The following is a 9,638-nucleotide window of genomic DNA, read 5'->3' on the forward strand; positions in this document are numbered from 1 at the left end:
CAAAGGACACTGTGGTTAGGACAAAACTGCAACCAACAGATTGGGAAAAGATCTTTACCAATCCTACAACAGATAGAGGCCTTATATCCAAAATATACAAAGAACTCAAGAAGTTAGACCGCAGGGAGACAAATAACCCTATTAAAAAAATGGGGTTCAGAGCTAAACAAAGAATTCACAGCTGAGGAATGCCGAATGGCTGAGAAACACCTAAAGAAATGTTCAACATCTTTAGTCATAAGGGAAATGCAAATCAAAACAACCCTGAGATTTCACCTCACACCAGTGAGAATGGCTAAGATCAAAAACTCAGGTGACAGCAAATGCTGGCGAGGATGCGGAGAAAGAGGAACACTCTCCATTGTTGGTGGGATTGCAGACTGGTACAACCATTCTGGAAATCAGTCTGGAGGTTCCTCAGAAAAATTGGACATTGAACTGCCTGAGGATCCAGCTATACCTCTCTTGGGCATATACCCAAAAGATGCCCCAACATATAAAAAGACACGTGCTCCACTATGTTCATAGCAGCCTTTATTTATAATAGCCAGAAGCTGGAAAGAACCCAGATGCCCTTCAACAGAGGAATGGATACAGAAAATGTGGTACATCTACACAATGGAATATTACTCAGCTATCAAAAAAACAATGACTTTTTTAAATTCATAGGCAAATGGTTGGAACTGGAAAAATATCATCCTGAGTGAGGTAACCCAATCACAGAAAAAACACACATGGTATGCACTCATTGATAAGTGGCTATTAGCCCAAAATGCTTGAATTACCCTAGATGCCTAGAACAAATGAAACTCAAGACGGATGATCAAAATGTGAATGCTTCACTCCTTCTTTAAAAGGGGAACAAGAATACCCTTTGGCAGGGAATAGGGAGGCAAAGATTAAAACAGAGACTGAAGGAACACCCATTCAGAGCCTGCCCCACATGTGGCCCATACATATACAGCCACCCAATTAGACAAGATGGATGAAGCAAAGAAGTGCAGGCCGACAGGAGCCGGATGTAGATCGCTCCTGAGAGACACAGCCAGAATACAGCAAATACAGAGGCGAATGCCAGCAGCAAACCACTGAACTGAGAATAGGACCCCTGCTGAAGGAATCAGAGAAAGAACTGGAAGAGCTTGAAGGGGCTTGAGACCCCATATGTACAACAATGCCAAGCAACCAGAGCTTCCAGGGACTAAGCCACTACCTAAAGACTATACATGGACTGACCCTGGACTCTGACCTCATAGGTAGCAATGAATATCCTAGTAAGAGCACCAGTGGAAGGGGAAGCCCTGGGTCCTGCTAAGACTGAACCCCCAGTGAACTAGACTCAGGGGGGGAGGGCGGCAATGGGGGGAGGGCTGGGAGGGGAACACCCATAAGTAAGGGGAGGGGGGAGGGAGATGTTCGCCCGGAAACCGGGAAAGGGAATAATACTCGAAATGTATATAAGAAATATTCAAGTTAATAAAAAAAATAAAAAGATAACAATACAAAAAAAATAATCTCCTCAAGATCACCTCTTTTCTCCGTCCATCTTTCTTTATCTCTTCCCTTTCCCATCTCCTCTTCTTTCCTCTCCTTTCCCACAATTGCCTCCTAAACCAAAACAAGCCATTTGAACTCCAACCTTAGTGTCAGGAACTACTCCTGTAGGAGCCCAGTTTGATATCTGCTCACTTCTCTTTCTTTATTCATTGTCATATCCACACATTCTGACTTGAATTCTGTCTCATCCCATCACAGAAGGCTTCCTTGCCAATGAACACCAGACATTTTACCCTGCATCTCTCTGTACTACAACATAAATTAACCATGTATACGTTCCTGTAACATGTTCATGCCACCTTTACATAATCTACCACTGGCTGTCCTTTCACCTCCCTGCCTGTTCCAACCTGCTCTCCTTTACGGGTTCATTTGTTGCCATCTGACTTTTCAGTGTTGTAACTCTCCTGACATTTTTTAAAGCCTCTTCTTACTCTGTCTTTTCACTCTGACTGATTTTGATCACGTCTCTTACCATTCATAGGGAAATAACTTAGTCATTTGTGTGTTCAAACTAAAGGTTTGGTTTGCATTCCAGATTTGTTTCTTTAATTATCTACTTTATGTCTCTGATATTTTTATTTGTTTTTTAAATATAAGGTCTTTCTGTTTAGACAGATGCCTAAAATGTGGGATTCTCTTCACTCTGCCTCTGATTTTAGTTGGTGTTTGTTTGGTTGGTTTTGGTTGGTTTTGGCTTTGGCATCCCAGATATACAAGGTTAAAAGAAAGACAGGGAATGGAGGAGGCCAGGGTCAGGGAGCAGAGGGAGGGGAGAGGGAGAGGGAGAGGGAGAGGGAGAGGGAGAGGAGAGGGAGAGGGAGGGAGAGGGAGAGGAGAGAGGGAGGAGGAGAGGAGAGAGGGGAGAGAGGGAGAGGGAGAGGGAGGAAGGAGAGGGAGAGAGGAATGAGAATTTGTAATGTGTAGCCAGTTCTCTACTTTCATCTGTACATGAGTCCTGGGGACTGAACTCCTGGTCAGGCTCAAGTCAAGTGCTTTAACCACTGAGCCACTGAGACATTTACTTAGCCTGGAAAAATACAGTTTTTCTCTAATACCTTGTGCTATCCTATTGGTGTCTCTTAAGAGAAGGTCAACAATACCCATCCAGGTTTCACATGCTAAATTGTACCTTTGTAATCATTATCTTTCATCATCTTTCTTTAAAAATCTACTCACATGTTTAAGCCATCACTTGTTAATATATTTGATTTAATCTATTGAATTCAGTCTCTTCATCTCCTGACCACAGATACCACTTGAAAGTTGCTTGGTCACCTCACTATCTGTGATCTACTGTCAAAGTGGTATGGCTATGTCCATCCTGCTCTCCTCAGATTGAAAACACTTTAAAGGCACCCATTATTTATCAAATAGACACAAAATATCTACACCCTGATTATATGTTCCTGGCTTATTCTCTAGCCTCGCTTGTAACAGACACCCCCTCACTCCTATCCCCTAGACAGATTATAGTGACCTAATTTTTTTTCCATACATATCCCTGGACATGGAATCCTTGTATATACTCTCATTGTCTCTTCTTCTTTCTTTCTGTTCTTCCTTTGCTTTTCTACTTCTTGTGGGGGGTGTTGTTTGTTTAAGATCAGATCTCACTCAACCCTGGCTGGCCCAAACCTTACTATGTACCTTCCTAGGATTGCCTCATTCTTATCACAATCCTCCTGTCTCAGACCTCCCGGCACTGAAATTAAAACTATGAGCCACTATGCCCAGTTCTATTTCCCCTTGTTAAAATTCCTTCTCTCTCTATTTGTTCCATATTCACTAATTTTTAAAAATATTGTCTAAACTTTCACTTCCTTATTGATGTTTTATTTACTTCTCTGACTAGGCCAAATCCAAATATAAGCTTTCATCACCCTACATATCTCTTTTGGATTACAAGTATTATAGTATAATCATAACTATTTGCTTAGTGAATGAATGGCTGCATGTAATTAGTGAATGGCGAAAAGCTACATTCCTGAAGACAGAATAATCTCTTGCTGTATGTTCTAATGCCCTCCCATCATGTGTTGAAACCTCTAGTACATCAGAATTTTACCACACTTGTATAATTATTTCCTATAAAAAAGTGACCCAGTTAAATGGATTTATTATGTCATAATTTGAAGTGATTTATTCATTAAATATTTTTATTTTATGTGTATTTGTATTTAGCCTGCATGTATGTATGTGTTCCATGTGCATACCTGGTACCTATAGAGGTTAGAGACAGTTCTTGGATCCCCTGGAACTAGACTTACAGGTATGTGTCACCATGTGGGTGCTGGGAGCCAACCTTGAGTCCTCAGCAAGACCAAACAGCAAGTACGCTTAATCAATGAACCAACTCTTCAGCCCTCATGACTTGTCAGTCTTAAAGGAAGAACATATTAAGACAGAGACAGAAGAGGAAGAGATGGATGATACAGAGACGCAGTCATATTGCAGGGGTTGTCATCTGGAAGCCAAGAAAAGAAAGAATGAAGCAATGTTATCAACATTTTTGTTCGTGGACCTCCAGCATCCAGAACTGTGAGAAAACCAATGTCTGTTATTTTCACCAGTCAATTTGCTATGCTCTGCTAAGGAAGATACAGAAAACTAATATATTTCCATTACTTCAATGGGTCTGTGTGTACTATGTTGGATTTCACCCAACACTACCTCATTCTTCAAGAACTGCCCTCACCTACTCTGCCAAATACAGTTTCTGACTCTGCCAGGAGTAAGAGCACCAGTGGAAAGGGAAGCCCTGGGTCCTGCTAAGACTGAACCCCAGTGAACTAGACTGTTGGGGGAGGCAAATGGGGGAGGTGAGGAGGGACACCATAAGGAAGGGGGGGAGGGGGATGTTTGCCCGAAACCGGAAAGGGAATAACACTAAATGTATATAAGAAATACTCAAGTTAATAAAAAAAAAAAATACTCAAGTTAATAATAAAAAATACCCAATTTAATAAAGATGGAAAAAAAAGAACAAAAAAAGAATGTATACAAAAGATGTGAAATTCTGAAAGTATTAGTAGAAAGAGTAACAGATATACTTCCACATGTTGGGAAAATTAAGAATTCTCTAAACAAAACATATATAATCAGATAAAGTATGCAAATTTAATTTAAGTAATAAAACATTTTCTTAAGGAAATTCTGTTAAATACAAAAGAAGAAGTATGTCATTGTACTTCAAATGGTTTAATTCAAGGTAAATAATCACTAACAAGTTTGTTTATTCATTTGAGTTAAACTTAACTAAACATGTAGTCAAGTGAATGAAAAATAATAATCTCCACATGGTCATTTTAAATCAAATAGGATATTTAACCCATCACCAAATAATGAATGTATTTTTAAATAATTTGAAAGCCTTCACCTTGCAATTCATGTGTGCCCGTTGGAACCCAGTAATTGTTTAGGACCCATCTCCTAGCTTTAGTAGTCATGGAAACATAAGAATGTGTATATTTTCTTATTTCTCTTATGGGTGCCAATCTCTAACATTGAACTTCCTAGAAGAGAGATAAAAAGGTAAGAACTGTAAGCTGTCCATGTGCTTTTCATTAGTCACTTTCAATATGCTAAGACAGAGAGTACCAAGGAAGGCCTCTGACCTATAGGTCAGGCTCCTCTTAGATATGTACTGCACTGGAGTAAATATTTCTGAATATCATTAAGTGTCAGAAGTGTGTGAATATTTTGTCTTCAAGTCCTGCACTGTATAACTAACTGAACTTGTACATATGTATTAATGACTCTGTGCTATTTTCCTGTATATTAAATGAGACTGATAGCAGCATTGGTAACATTGAAGGTTTACTAATACCCTGCAATGTGTAAAGGAGGTTGAAGATAAGCAAAATATGAGCTATTAATGCAATTATTTGTGTTAATTCACCAGTAAACAAGGCTTTCATATCAGGAGGATCATGTGCCTATCAGAACGACTCTCATTTAGTTTCTTTACCAGTACATGTGACTCTCTTTCTGTTCAATATTTCCAGTGACTTAGAAGATTGGTGATATTGTCATCCTCCAAATGGGTTGCTATACCCTCAAAACCAAAAGGTAAAATATGACATATGAAGGCTTTCTATTTGTTTCTTTACGAAAAAACTCATATCTCTCATTGGGATTCAGAAAAGACTAGTACCATATTCTGCAATCTAGCAAATTTGTCTGGCACCACATCATTCTACATCCTGCTTCTTTTATTCTTCAAAGCATATTGGTTCTGTGGTCTGCTGCTTTAGATATGCCTTGGTAAGAAATTTCGTATATTGATTCCCAATCAATTTACATCCACTGCAAGCCCATGATCAAGTTTATTAAATTTCCCATTTGACACTTTTACTGTCTTGATCATTTTAGAAAGCACATTCCATAGGATTCTTCGGAAGAGTGCTTAGCTGACAGCTAATCTATCCTTGAAAGGAGATGCCTATTATAGACCCCTCAACCTTCTGAATGTGCAATGACAATGACTCTATACACATGCTGGCATCACTGAAGGATTTTTCCCAATTTCCTTTCTCTTAAAGAACTCATCAGGATGTCTCTGTATGATATTATCATTTTCCTTTTACCAAACCCATAGAACTGAATTGAAAGATCTAAATAAGTTGGTTTATAATAAAAATATGAAATGTTATTTTTGAATCAAAGTTGATAGTAGCTCAGCAAAAATCCTCTAGATACAGGACATATGGCACCATAATGAAGTCAATTTTCACAAAGACCAATATTGTATAAAAGGTAGATACAGAATGCAGATATACATTATTCCTCCTCTTTTATATACGTATTGTAGTTTTGATTACAAAATTATTCACCTCTATACCTCACATATAGTAAAATATCATCATTCTAACATGAAATTTTACACCAAACTAGTTTCAATGAGAAATTTAAGTTTGTATTCATGTTGATTTTAATTATGAAATATGGAAAATATTGTTTTATTGACATGAATAAACATTAGGATAATGTCTAAAGAAATATGACATTATCTGCTTCATCAGCCTTGATAAACTTAATATTCCCATTGTTCTATCATTTATGTTCATATCTTCAGGTATTAAAGAAGTTAGATATGCCATGGTTTGACATAAATGGACATACCATGTGAATTATTTTACTCTTGTCTCTTTCTTCTCAAGCATTATACTAATATTAAATTGCTCCTTTAAGCATCATGCCATAATCAACTTCAGGAAGTAGAACATTGTTCTGTTTGGAAAACTCACTTAGGTTTTTTGTATTTTTTTTCTGTTTTTCAAAGAGATCTGCAATAAGCATCACCTTAAATGATTCATCAAACCCTTATATTAACATTAACACTAAGTATTAAAATACATAGTCAAGAAACAGCAAAATAGCGAAATTTGAAGGACTATGTGAAATTATTGTCCAAACATATTACAATGGAGATGCCTGCCTCAGTAACAGATCTCAAGTATTCTTATTTATATTAACTAGTGTGTAGAATTCTAACACATGTATAGCTCGTTGAAATACAACATGGAGATAGCAGGGGCAAGGAATATGTACTTCATAACTGCATACTATTACAGTTTTTCACAATTGTTTTCCTGGTTGATTTTAAAATTGTACTTTTCATCATCCTCAGATTTGCAGGAGTGAAGGAGTGGATATTCAGAGTGATTGGCTTCCTTTGCAGTCTATTATCTTCAGGATTTGGAATAATTCTTGCAAGCAGCAGAATACTGGCCTCTGGGAATTGGACAACAAGGTTGTCAGCTTGTTTACATTGGACTCTGGGGAAGCATATTACCACTGGGAATTTAAATTCTCTGGTACTGAGACCATAATTCTGGTACACAGCCCTGTCAACTCGACCTGGACAATTTCACCTGAATTTCGATGTGCACAGAACCTGATATTAATGGCAATGCTGATAAAACCTGTTGTTGTGATTTTTAGCTCAGCAGCCATTAGGGTCAGCATAATCGAAGCCTCAGTCCCTGAGATTCAGATAGTGTGTTACAAGTGCTCTGTCTTAATTCTGATCATCAGTAGCCTTTGTACTGTTATTTCTGTGACCTGGAACCATGTAGTAGATCTCTATGGCAAAACCACCCTTGACTTTCCACCAAACTTTCCAGTAAAGAAAGAAACCCTGATAAAGAAACACAGCACTTATGTGTTTCCAATAGGTCTACTGACAACCATCCTGTCACTCATTGGCATGATTATGTTCCTCTTGGAGATCAGGTCGTTGAAAGTTCAGAGTAACCCGAATGTCCAGCATGCTTCTAAACAGGCTGATGACATGTCCATAAATGAGAGTTCTGTTGTTTGAAAAAAGTGCCAGGAGATTCCCTGATAAAATTTCCTAATCCCCACAGTACTCCTGCAATTATGCACTTATTCAAAATAAAATATCACATTGATTTTCTGGGTATGTCTGAAGCTTTTATCTTCTTCTTCATGGTGATGGTGCTGCCTTCCTTAAAGGTATTCACATCCTAAACTCTGCATTCCAAGACGATGTGTTCAGGTATAAATCAGAGAACCAAACCTAGGTTAGAGGTTTGTTTTTAAATAAAAACACCACACAGGCATTCATCAGGGTGGGGGATAATTAACACCTAGTATATCTTGTATGCAGGGCAGTACTACCAGCCTGTTAGTACTGCTGAAAGTTCTGCTTTCTTTAATAAAGGAAGACAAAATATTCATTGAGTAATCGTACTGCTTGGAAGCCTCCCAACATATGGCACTTTCTGAAATGCTCAAGCATATGAATATGTTTTGATGCAGTAAAGTGTTCCCAGTGGGGAACAACTGGATAGGATTTGGGCACGATTCATGTGTATGGAAGACCTTGGAGGATTAGAGAATTAGACTAAATTCTGCTGTGTTCCAAATTATGCCAGGGATCCACTCAGTACCAAAGAGTGAACAAGTGCTCCCAAAGAAGTAATGAACCACTCCCTTGAAACTAGAGAGTTGGTGGAGGGAACTGATGTTCTAATTCAGCAGAGAAAACAAAGAGCCATCAAGGCAAGGGAAAGTATCAGGACCTTATGGTCCAGGGAATGACATGTCTCTGATTGACTCGCAATTAGTCTGTTTCTGCAGCTCTGACTGACTGGCAACCAGATTGTTTATTTATACAGGTTTCAGAGACCAAAGACAGAATAATGAGTATTCAACTATCTGAGATTATGTGTTTAACTTTTCATTATATGTCCAGGGTTATTAATTATGCCACAGTTGGAAAGTACATGCAGAACACCTTTTTATTTTTATTATCATTCTGATGTCTCCAATTGAAAGACACTAAATATTATATTTTCCAATGCAAACAAATGTGTTATATGACAGCCTCATCTTAGGCCAGTGGTATTTCCAGTTTTAAAGTCCCCAGAAAAACACAAAGTATCTGAAATAGTATTTTATGAATAGTAAATAGTGACATCTAATTTCTTTTATTATATGTTCCTTCATCTGCACTATAAATAGGAAATATTTATTTTTGTCAATATCCCTTATGCACTGGCTTCTATTTTTCTAGGGAGTCTATAATGTATGACCCTCTAACTTTAAATTATGCCTGTAGGGATCTCCAAATGTGTTATCAAGGGAGGCCTTGAATCTTTAAATTCATGTCATGACCTATTGGAGTTTGTAAATTATCTCTGTTTATCCTACACCAATTGCACTGTATGTGTTTGCTCTGTGTCAGATATCCCAAGAAGATACCTGGAGTAGTATCTGCATCTAATCATAATGATCTCAAGGGAATAAATAAGGAAGACTTCACAAATAGTGTCAGATAAAGTTAATTTTAGTTTTTTCTAGAAATATGCCAACATAATTCTCTCAGGAAAACACATAAAATGAATTATAGTACAGAATGTCCTCAAGAATGCAACAAGGAGACACCAAAACCCAAAAATGAGAGATTGAACGACAGTGATTTGATTATTCACATCAGCTTTGCTCAAAATGAGTCAAACACTATTACTGGCTTCACAACTCTCAATGTTTTCAGAAGATATGGCTGAGGCACATCAGTTTAGATGTACTATCTTATGATATCCTTCCTTACT

General features: G+C 37.8%; 1 pseudogene; it reads left to right on the forward strand.

Moving 5' to 3' along the window:
• The first annotated feature begins 5,599 nt into the window (after positions 1-5,599).
• Positions 5,600-7,906, forward strand: LOC116888435 (annotated as a pseudogene).
• Positions 7,907-9,638: the final 1,732 nt, after the last annotated feature.

The sequence above is a fragment of the Rattus rattus genome, chromosome X, assembly GCF_011064425.1.
Source record: "Rattus rattus isolate New Zealand chromosome X, Rrattus_CSIRO_v1, whole genome shotgun sequence".
In the NCBI taxonomy this organism is placed as follows: domain Eukaryota; kingdom Metazoa; phylum Chordata; class Mammalia; order Rodentia; family Muridae; genus Rattus; species Rattus rattus.